This window comes from Bombina bombina, chromosome 7, assembly GCF_027579735.1.
Source record: "Bombina bombina isolate aBomBom1 chromosome 7, aBomBom1.pri, whole genome shotgun sequence".
NCBI classification, from domain to species: domain Eukaryota; kingdom Metazoa; phylum Chordata; class Amphibia; order Anura; family Bombinatoridae; genus Bombina; species Bombina bombina.
The window spans coordinates 502,262,655-502,274,901 of NC_069505.1; positions in this window are offsets into that span (position 1 = coordinate 502,262,655).

Below are 12,247 nucleotides of genomic sequence, written 5' to 3' on the forward strand. Positions count from 1 at the left end.
TCTCTAAGTCTTTTGGATCTAGTATCAGTGCATCTTCTAGTCTCCAACAAAATGGCCTAATAGGCATAAACGGCCACTTTAAGAGGCACTCCACCATTGAGTGGTCTGACCAAGTTGTATGCTTTATGTGGCACTGTTTAATGTAGGAGAGGGCACTATGATCTACTAGAATATAGTCCAACCGCAAATAGTTTCTATGAGGATTGGAAAAAAAAGTAAAATCCTTTTACCTGGATGAAGATATCTCCATGTGTCATGCAGTGCCAATGTTTTAAAATTCCTCCATATGGAATGGAAGACTTTCTGTGGGATCTGAGTTTCAGTGCTTGAGCAGTCAACTCTGGGGTCTAGTGGGGTGTTTAGATCCCCCCCTACTATCAAGGGGCCCTTTAGTATATCCAAAATTTTAGCAGTTACTTTGTTGATAAATACACCTTGGTGTCTATTTGGTGCATAAAGATTAGCTATCGTAACAGGTTTACCATACAACAAACCCATATTTCCCAAGTATCTACCCTCTTTATCCTTGTTTGTCCACAGAACTTTAAACGGGATGGATTTGTGGATAAGGATGCTTACACCATTAACTTTTTTTTTGAGAGTTGGTACTATGGAAATGTTGTGTATATTGCGAAGATAAATATTTTCGGATCCTATCTGCTTTAAAGTGGTTTTCCTGTAATAGGAGAATCTGCCCCCCCCCCCCTTTGTACATATCTTGTAATGCCATTGTTCTTTTATTTGGACAATTAAATCCCTGAACATTCTGAGTGACTATACGTAGCTGTTGAACTTTACCATATGTCGTCATCATGAAACTTATACAAACTTACCATATATACACATCAGGTACAAGATGTCTGTAAGGCTATTGTAAACACACCCCGGGCTGAAAAAAACCCAAAATACACATAACATTAATGTAACAATAGTGTAGAATTTTTGTAACTCTCTGGATCTCAAAGATATCTGGCGTCTACAAAACCCGGATTTGAGAATGTATACCTGTGAGTCGAAAAGTCACAAAACATTTTCGAGAATCGATCTGTTCTTGGTTTCAGACAAAATATGTGGACTAAATATAGTAGCAGACATTGCAGACATAGTCATTTCGGACCATGCCATCCTAACATTGGTTATTAAATCTAATCTTAAGAAGGAACCAAATGATTTTTCCAAAAATTTTTTTCCTAAATACTTGGTCCATAATATTAAATTTAAGAACTGGTTACAGTCCAAATGGACGGAGTTTTACAGTTTTAATAAAACACATATAAATAAAATAGAAATCTTTTGGGAGACCGCTAAATGTTTTTTTAGAGGGGAAATAAAGGCGTACATGTGCAAATGGAAACGTAAGAATAAGCAGAGGGAGTATCAATTAGCTAATGCTCTTAAGAATAGCTTCAGGACATATATTTCATCAGTAAGTGATCAAAATTGGGATAAGTACATTAAGGCCAAAGCAGAGAGAGATTTATTTTTAAAGCAACAAACAGCAAACAAAGAACTGAGACAGAAAGCATTATATGGGGGTTTTTCAGGACACTCAGCGAAATATCTTGCACGTCTCACTAAGAAAAATTCAAATAACAGGATAATGGCAGTCCAATTTAACAAGCAAAGATTCACTAACAACTCAGACATTAAAAAAGTTTTCCACCAGTTTTATCAAGACCTATATGCAGAAAGGGAGGTCCACTTTGAAAATAAAGAAATATTCTGGCAGAGCATCAAAACTCCAAAACTAACTCTGGAGCAAATTAATAATATTAATCAACCCATTTCTATGGATGAAATTAATGCAAGTATTAAAAGCTCTAAGTTAAGCAAGGCGCCAGGGCCTGATTTCCTTCCCTCTGAATTTTACAAAATGCTCCAAGATCAAGTAAGTCCAATTTTGTTTAAGTTGTTTAATGAGTATTACCAGAACGGAAAAGATTGTTCCAGTAACTTTGCAGCTTCAAATATAGCCCTGATTCTGAAAAAAGATAAAGATGCTGAAAATCCCTCTTCTTATCGCCCCATTTCTCTACTTAATGTAGATTATAAATTAATAACATCTATCCTAGCGAAGAGATTACAGAAATATCTTGACTCCCTAATTCATACTGACCAAGTGGGATTTATGACAGGCCGTAGCTCAATGAAAAGCTTGCGGAAAGTTACAATCTTGTTGGACTGGTACCGAAATAAAATCCACTCAAAAAGAACCCATTCAAGAAACGATGCAGCAATCCTTACAGTCGATGCCGAGAAGGCATTCGACTCGATCACCTGGGACCACTTATTCACTTCTCTGACAAAATTTGGTCTTACAGGACACTTCCAACAATTCATTCTTAATATCTATAGGAATCCTTTTTCGTCTCTAATTATTAACGATGAAATGTCGGATAGATTCAAGCTAAACAGAGGCACTAGACAAGGGTGTCCGTTATCGCCTCTTCTTTTTAACCTCTCCCTGGAACCCCTAGCGATCCTACTAAGACAGGAACTTAAAGGGATATGTCTGGGGAAGAATAGCATGACTCTCCTTCTGTATGCAGATGACTTGCTTATCTTTCTCAATAATACAACACAGAGTATACCTCAACTAATAAGCATTATAGATGTTTACAGTTCCATTTCAGGGTACAAAATAAACACCTCTAAATCAGAGTTATTATGGATCGCGAGGACCCCATATAGTATAAGAAGCCATCCCTTCAAAGAAGTTAAAAATATAAAATATTTAGGTATTGTTCTTAGTGCAGACCCTGCACACTGGTATGCACTAAATTTCCCTGAATTCTTTGAATATGGGAAAAAAAAACTAGAACAGTGTATGAAACTACCCTTATCTCTCTCTGCACGGGTGGCTTTAATTAAAACTGTTTTATTTCCTAAACTACTATACTTGTTACAAAATCTCCCCCTCTTATTATCTCGGAAAGATCTAAATGCGTTTAACCGGGTTTGCTCTGTCTTTATATGGCAAGGCAAAAGACCACGACTATCCATGCAGAAACTGGCCATGCGCAAAAGTATGGCTGGAATGGCATTTCCAAATATTCAATACTACAACTGGGTTTCTTTGTTTAAGTATGCAGTAGATTGGATCACCAAAAAAGAATACTTGACTTCACTAGAAATAGAATCGGATCTGGTTTCGCCATTCACCTTAAATGCGATCTTACACTGCTGCCCATCTAAATTACCAGCTAACATTTGCAATATGATAACTTTTCGTAATATTATTCGCGCCTGGCATAGAACATGTTTACAGATTAATGTAATACCATACGTATCCAACCATTTAACGATCACAGGGAATCCAGAATTCATTGCTGGACTGGGTCGATCAATCTTTTCAAAATGGAAGAATCAAGGATTAATATATCTTGTCCAATTAATAGATATCTCAACTGGCCATATTAAACCTTTCTGCCAGATTACTAGAGAGTTCGGAATTTCCCAATCTGAATTTTTCGCATACCTCCAACTTAGACATTTCCTTCAGGCGATCAAAATTAAATATAACCCAGATTGGGAATTAGGTAATTTAGCAGATAATATTAAAGCTTACTCAAAAGGTAATTTCGCAATTACTAATTTCTACGATACACTGATTTGTCACATGGGTTATCAATCTATGAACGCAATATGCATTAAATGGAATAGTCTGCTCCCTGAGGTGTCTATGGAAAATATCCAAGCAAGCTTTTTACTGGCAAAAAAAACGAAAACTTCTAATGCCTGTAAAGAATCACATTTTAAATTGATTAATATGACCTACATCACCCCAAAAAAACTTGCAGGATGGTATACAACCAGTAATTTATGTCCCAGATGTAGTTCAGATAGGGCAGATTTACTCCACTGCTTCTGGTGGTGTCCAAAGATAAGGCAGTTTTGGTCCAAAATCAATTTCTGGCTTAATAAATTTATGGATATACCGATACTATTAAAACCCCAACAGATTGTTGTCTTAGTAAGTCCAGGAGAAAAGTATAGGAATACTCACTTAATCAATACTGTTATTATGATCGGGCGGATATTAATATTGGAAAAATGGAAAGCTTCGGCAGCTCCCAGTATGACTGAGTTTTCCAAGCGTATAGAAACACAAATAATAATAGACCAATATAACATCCAGATCTGGAACGAAAAACAGATAGAATCTTTTTTTGCCAAGTGGACTAGGGTTATCCAAATAATGCCATTGGGAGTCCAAAAACAAATGGTTTTCCCATTTAAGCAATCTATTTTCTTTCAATTAAACATCCTTAATGGTAACTTCCCCATTAGCTGGGCGAACTAGCTAGATGGACTAGATCTCCCCCGCTATAATAATAATTATAATACCAATAACATCATTTTTTTTTTTTTTTTTTTTTTCACCAAGCCACCCCCTGCGCCAGCCCTCCATGTACAAACCTTGAGATTCCCCATATATGAAACAAAGGAAGTTTTTGTTTAAGTGTACCAAAGAATAGTGAAATGTATATCGGTTCTAAGTTAGGTTGGAATCGAAAGAAGGAGAATTAATGTAAATATTCTTGAATTTTATTTTTGAAATGTACTCTTGATTGTTGCATAACTGTTTTTTTCTTTTTTTGTCCTTGTAAATTGTATGGTTTCTTTTTTCCTGTTGTTATGTTATCAAGAGAAAAGAAAAAGCTTTAATAAAAAGAAAATATAAAAAAAAAAACAATAGTGTAGAAGCATAGAGCTTCGTATATATGGGGGTAAAAATCTTAGATAGAGATAAACAAAGCTATCCATCTCTGGCCGCTCACCAAGCATATAAAACAATACCTCTCTTCTTCTTTACTTTTCACCTATAACATACCATTGGAACTCTCCTCTCCCCAGATGATTTCTAAAGGGGACAAAGGTCCCCCATTACACATTTACATAGAAATAATCATCTGGATGCCTAAAAAGGATGAAAGAAGTTATAGTTAAACACAGTCTAGGTATCCTCCGGTGCAGCAACATGCTTAATAGGTTGTTTTGAAGATTTATCACTCTTCCTTGATGGTACTCTTTGCAACTCTGGTCTTTGAGGGAGTGGTGGTTCCTTTTGTAGGGGCCTATTCCCACGTGGCCTGGTAATATCTGTTATTGCAGGTGTATCTATATGAAGTTCTTTACACACTGAAGGGATGTCATCTGGATTATTGCACAAAATACGTCTGCCTTTCCATTGTATTTGTAGATTGAAAGAATGCCCCCATCTATAGGGGATATTTTGTTGGCATAGCTTATTTGTTAGAGGTTGTAGATCTCTTCTCTTTTGAAGGGTTCTAGTAGACAAGTCTTCAAACAGTTGCAGCTCTGTTCCTTTAAAGTTGATCGGGTGTTTTATCCTGGCCTTTTTCATCAGTGCTTCTTTAATCGGGTAGCTTGTAACTTTTTTCAATTACATCTCTTGGTGGCTGATTATCTGGGGTCTTGTTCTCAGCACCCTATGTACTCTGTCAAGAGTATAAGATGAATCATCGCCCTCCTCTGTTAAATAGGCGAATAAGCTTTGGACATATGGTTCCAGTGCCTGGTGAGATACCTCCTCTGGTATACCTCTCATCCAAATATTGTGCCGACGGCTCCTATTCTCCAAATCCTCTAGCTTGTTTTCTAATTGCAAAATTGTTAGGTCTTGTTGAGATAGTTTGCTTGAAAAGTTGGATATTACCTTGTGTTGGGTAGCTGTATCCTCCTCTAGCTTTGCCACCCTTTGTCCTACTTCAGTAAGATCTTTCTTAATGTCTGCTATTTCTTCACGGATGCATTGCTTCACTTGTTGTATGAGAGAGGAAAAGTCCTTCTTTGAAGGCAGCAAATCTAATAAAGCTTTAGGGACTGTAACAGACTGTCCTATGCTTTCAGGGTCAGAATCTGATGATGTTGAGTCTTTTCTTGTTCTAGGCTCTGAATCTAATGATGTTGACATTTGTGAAGATTCCAAGCATTTAAAAAATTTGTTTACTGACGGTGTTACATTTGTTTTTTTCTTCACAGAATTATCCCCTTTATTACCTTTTTTCGGAGACATAGTGATTCTTCCCCTTTGTATTTATCAGATATACTTTTAAGCTCTACTCAAGCCAGGCAATTTTAGTCCTCAGCCACAGACATAGAACTTGCAGGGGTTAACAATATTGACTCTTATATTTATGGCTCGGCCCTCCACAACTAGCACCCCTTTACATGTATAGCCCAAGTCTTTTAATAATGTCTGTTTACTTGCACAACCTCAGATTATTCCATGCATGCAAAGGCCTGTCCCCTTCAGTATGTGTACCCTCTGTAATGACTTATGTTTTACACGTGGCACATATGATTCATAGCCATGTGGCAACTCGGCAAACCCTTTATGCTTGTAATATTTTCATGGAAGTCTTTATACAGTACGGAAAGTCCTCACTTAATAAGGATTGAGCTACTTTCCCAAATACATACTTTTTGATTGAGGATCCCTCCAACCCTTATTGTACTCGCTGTTTCAAGGTATTTGATTAATGACTCCCATTTCTAGACCCGTTCCGGTTTAATTATGTTAAGATGGTGCATCCGCTATTGTGCAGTCTTATCAGGTCCCTGCTTACTCGTAATAAAGCAATATCTGTGTTCCGGGAGCCCTTGAAGCCACAATCTTTATGCTGTCAATGGTGCATGATTGCGGCCTGTCGATAGATGCTGGCAGTTGTTGTCTCCTGTGCAGTTGCGCTTTTAGGAAATGTCTATCTCTTCCAGCCCAGAATGTAATTGTCCCCCCTGAGGAGCTCCTGGAGAACACTTTTGACATGTCAGGTCTTTTTTTAATTATTTTAACCCAATCTGGGTATCAGGATTGCTGTTTTTAGCTCACTTCTCTCACAGAGCTCACACTGGTGCAGCCATCTCGGTTGAGCACTGGCTCCGCTCCCTGAAAATGTTCACTTATATGTGCTCCATAAAAAGGTTTGCAAAGGCCGGGGCCATATTAGAGCCCATAGCGGTGCCCATAAGCTGTAGGTAGAACCTTTTTCAAACTTAAAATAGTTCAATTTTAGGCACATGGAAAGCAGATCCATAATAAATCCGGTTGGGGGTCCCACATAGGGATATCTGTCTAAGCATGATGCCACTATTCCCATGCCCAATTCATGGGGATAATAGTGTATAGACTTGTTACATCCTTGCTGGCAAGCATGTCCCCCAGTTGTACATTGGTCAATTTAGTCAGGCTGGTGATAAGGGCTGATGAGTCGCGTATATAGGATCTCATATTCAATACCATCAGCTGTAATAATGAGTGTAGGTTGCCAGGGGTTGGAGTAGTGAGCCATGGGCTGAGACAATTGGTCGTCCAGGGGGTGGATCGAGCTGCTTGTGAATTTTAGGGAGTGTGTACAATATCGGTCTGATGGGATATTGTGTAGTCAGCCAATCCCGTAGTGTGGAGTCAATCCAGTTTGTCTGTGCAGCATGTTCTATCAGCATGTCTATTTGTGATTTGTAAGTTGGATCACAAGGGAGAGCCTTATACGTGGTGGCATCAGCTAGTTGGTTCTCTATTTCACTCTTGTAGCCCTGGTAAACCTGGAGGACTATAGCTCCGCCCTTGTCCGTCGGGTGTATAACAATAGAGGAGTCTGCCATCAGAGTGTGTATAGCCTCCCACTCCTGAAAGTGCTGCTCAAAAATTCAAATATCTCCAGACAGAAGAGCATTCCAAGGGTCTTGATGAAAAAAGTCACTTTTATTGTGAACGTTTTCGGATCAAAAACTATCCGTCCTCAGAAATACAAAGAACCTAGTTACTTACCCGCCACCAATGTATTTAAACACCATTCAACTCGACGTCACGTTCTCCACTTGGGGGCGGGTCTACAGTGGAGAACGTGACGTCAAGTTGAATGGTGTTTAAATACATTGGTAGCGGGTAAGTAACTAGGTTCTTTGTATATATATGTGTGTGTGTGTGCGCATTAGCCTCCTTTAAAAAATTGATGTCTGGGAAGGATAAATTTATCATAGATAGTCAATAAGTAAAAAAAAAAAAAGTTTATTATTATTATCAATGGATTGTGTGTGTATATATAAATTATACAAAACACGGAAGTCAACTGCATTTTCAGACTGGACCGGGTACACATCATTTGACCCCACAAAATGCACAGCCCTGGGTGCTCAATAGCACTCTCAGGTAGTTGTTCCGTCCCCAGAGCCCCAGGCAGTTAACCCCAAACAGGTCTGGGTTCAGGGCCCATAAGGATAATTACAAAACAAATTAATACAGCACACTGAGGAAGTCTGGCACTCACTTACAAGCACTCAGCTAAGATTAAATGCAAAACTGGAAGAGTTAGTTACCGCATCTGGTTAAATGGGTCAAGTCCTGAAACCACGTCAAGGTCTCTCCCCATCCTGGGGCCCTAATAAAGCCAATCAATGCAAGCTCTCAAACTAACTGGGAACCTCCCAAGGGTGCACAGGTTTATGTAATCTCCCATGATACATACAAAACACAGAAGTGGACTGCACTCTCAGACCCGGTACACATCCAATGACCCTGCAACATGCACAGCCCTGGGTGTTCAATAGCATTCTCAGGTAGCTGTACAGTCCCCAGCAGTGTTAATTTTGATGGATAATTCCGATTTAGTCTTAGGGATACATTTATCAAGCAGCGGATGCTGCAATCTACCCCTGAAGTTTCAGGTCCGCTCTGAGGTGGCGGACAGTAATCATCCCGATCGGATACGATCAGGATGATTGACAACCCCTGCTAGCGGCCGATTGGCCACAAATGTGCAGGGGGCAGCATTGCACAAACATTTCACCAGAAATGCTTGTGCCATGATAATTACCGACTACATATGCTGTCGGCATATATCGATATCAGGCACACATGATCCACTACAGCTGATCATGTCTGCCCGATATTTAATAAATCTACCCATAAGTCTTAGGTGCCAATTTACCAAAGTGTGAGTGGACATGATACGATGTTGCGTATCATATCCGCCACACATCGATAAATTCCGACAGCATACGCTGTCAGCATTTATAATTGCATAAGCAGTTCTGGTGAACTGCTTGTGCAATGCCGCCCCCTGCGTATAGGATCGGGCGTCTTTTGACCACTGCTTCATAACTGCTGTTTCCGGCTTGCACAAAAACAGGGGCGTCAAGCTCCATACAGAGCTTGATAATTCGGCCCCTTATTCTTTGCACTAAAATAACATTTTAGTTTTAGTCGTATTTTAGTCATCTGAATTGTTTTAGTATAGTTTTAGTTGACTAAAGCTCCAGTAGATTTATCTAATCTTAGGGGTTTAGTTAAAGTATAATGTATTATTTAACCATTTAACCATTTCTCTATCATTTTCAAACTCATTATATACAGGTTTGATAGAATATGTACAGCGCCAATAAAGGCTAAGGGATAAATATAAACACTAAAAACGAAATATACCTGCTAAGGCTGAACAAGAATTTATTATAATTCAACAGTATTGGTACCAATAGATAAAATGAGTAAAAAACAGTAATTAAAACAGTTCTTAAAAGCAATGGTAAGGTGGAGTGTTGTGCTGATACACTCACAAAGTGCAAATAGCAATAGAATCCAAGGGGTGAAGAACTAAGATGGTGGAATCCACATTTGCTTGTGGATACACGAATGAACAAAATGTGTAAGCAGCATAAAAATGTATGCGACTTAAATGTGCAACATGATAGTGCAAATGTTGTGCAACATAAGTGAGAGTAATTGTGATCACTAAGTGTATAAAAGATAAGGAAAAAACAATTCACATCAAAAATACAAAAAATCACAATAAAATATAATATATTAATATATTAAAATATTAAAAAGTCCCGATGACACTGCAGTGCAAAAAATAGTAAATCACAGGTGAATAACTGCCATTGAGTGGCAAATGTGGAAAAAGGGTGGTATACCCACGGCAAAAAAGAAGAAATCCAGTGAAAAAACAAAAATGAAAATAAAAATCAAAAAACAAATACAAAAATGATGTTCAACAAAAGGTTAAAAAAGAACAAAAAAGAACAAAAAGAGTATTGTAATCCAAAAAACAGTAAATTAAAAGTCAATCACATGAAGGAACCTTGAATCCTGAGGGGAAGAGTTCCCAGGCGAATCCTTACAACGGTCAGCTCTTTGTCCAAAGTCCTAGAGATGTCCCTGTAAAAAAAGGAGTACCATAGCGTAACAAGTCCTCAAAGTGGTTAAAATAATTGGAATAATGCTTACCAACAGGTCTACGCGTTTCGGCCCCAAAAATAAGGCCTTTATCAAGACTGCTGAAGTGGTAAGCTGAGTGCCTTTAAATAACAGTGTCACTTAAGTGACCGGATATGGCTCTGGAATTCACTTCCGGTTTCGCCATAAGTAAAAAAGAGTTTAAACATGGTAAATACCCTGTTTAAACTCTTTTTTACTTATGGCGAAACCGGAAGTGAATTCCAGAGCCATATCCGGTCACTTAAGTGACACTGTTATTTAAAGGCACTCAGCTTACCACTTCAGCAGTCTTGATAAAGGCCTTATTTTTGGGGCCGAAACGCGTAGACCTGTTGGTAAGCATTATTCCAATTATTTTAACCACTTTGAGGACTTGTTACGCTATGGTACTCCTTTTTTTACAGGGACATCTCTAGGACTTTGGACAAAGAGCTGACCGTTGTAAGGATTCGCCTGGGAACTCTTCCCCTCAGGATTCAAGGTTCCTTCATGTGATTGACTTTTAATTTACTGTTTTTTGGATTACAATACTCTTTTTGTTCTTTTTTGTTCTTTTTTAACCTTTTGTTGAACATCATTTTTGTATTTGTTTTTTGATTTTTATTTTCATTTTTGTTTTTTCACTGGATTTCTTCTTTTTTGCCGTGGGTATACCACCCTTTTTCCACATTTGCCACTCAATGGCAGTTATTCACCTGTGATTTACTATTTTTTGCACTGCAGTGTCATCGGGACTTTTTAATATTTTAATATATTAATATATTATATTTTATTGTGATTTTTTGTATTTTTGATGTGAATTGTTTTTTCCTTATCTTTTATACACTTAGTGATCACAATTACTCTCACTTATGTTGCACAACATTTGCACTATCATGTTGCACATTTAAGTCGCATACATTTTTATGCTGCTTACACATTTTGTTCATTCGTGTATCCACAAGCAAATGTGGATTCCACCATCTTAGTTCTTCACCCCTTGGATTCTATTGCTATTTGCACTTTGTGAGTGTATCAGCACAACACTCCACCTTACCATTGCTTTTAAGAACTGTTTTAATTACTGTTTTTTACTCATTTTATCTATTGGTACCAATACTGTTGAATTATAATAAATTCTTGTTCAGCCTTAGCAGGTATATTTCGTTTTTAGTGTTTATATTTATCCCTTAGCCTTTATTGGCGCTGTACATATTCTATCAAACCTGTTCTTTCCTTTGGGGGTTGGTTAGACCCTTTATTTGTACTCAGCACAAGGGATTATCTTAGCGCTTGGCTACCACTCCTTACTTTTCAAACTCATTATATACGCCAGGAGTTAACATCTAATAACCTGTTTAATCATGCAATAAAGATACAGATTTAGCCGTCTTTATTAAACTTAAAATGAAATAAAAACAAGTTTCATAAACAAAAAAAGTGCAACTAATAAAATATAAAACAACAAGCGGTAAACTGTATCGTCTGTAACGCCATTGCACATATTACCCGAATATATAAACGTTAACAGTTTTCTGTTGTTAATTAAAACAAGAATTAAGTAACTCAACACAACATAAAGTTTCTGCAGCTAGCACAGGCACAGCATAACTTAAACCCATACTCGTGGGTTATGCTTATTTCTATAGGAAGAATCAATTGATTGTTCACAGATTATTATTTCCACCGTTTCTAACTCTCAAATACATGCAAAAGAAAAGTGCACAGGCTACAATGCCGTTAGTGTGTGGAACCGTCTCCTAAGCTTTACATTCCTGCTTTTTAAATAAAGATAGCAAGAGAACAAATAAAAAATTATTATAGGAATAAATGAGGAAGTTGCTTAAAATTAAGATAGCAAGAGAACAAAGAAAAATGCATAATAGGAGTAAATGAGAAAGTTGTTTAAAATTGCATGCTCTATCTGAATCATTGAGGAAAAAATATGGGTTTAGTATCCCTTTAAGTGTTCCTGTGCAAAGGAAACTTTATTGAGACTAACTATAGACGAAAGGTACAGAGCAATCC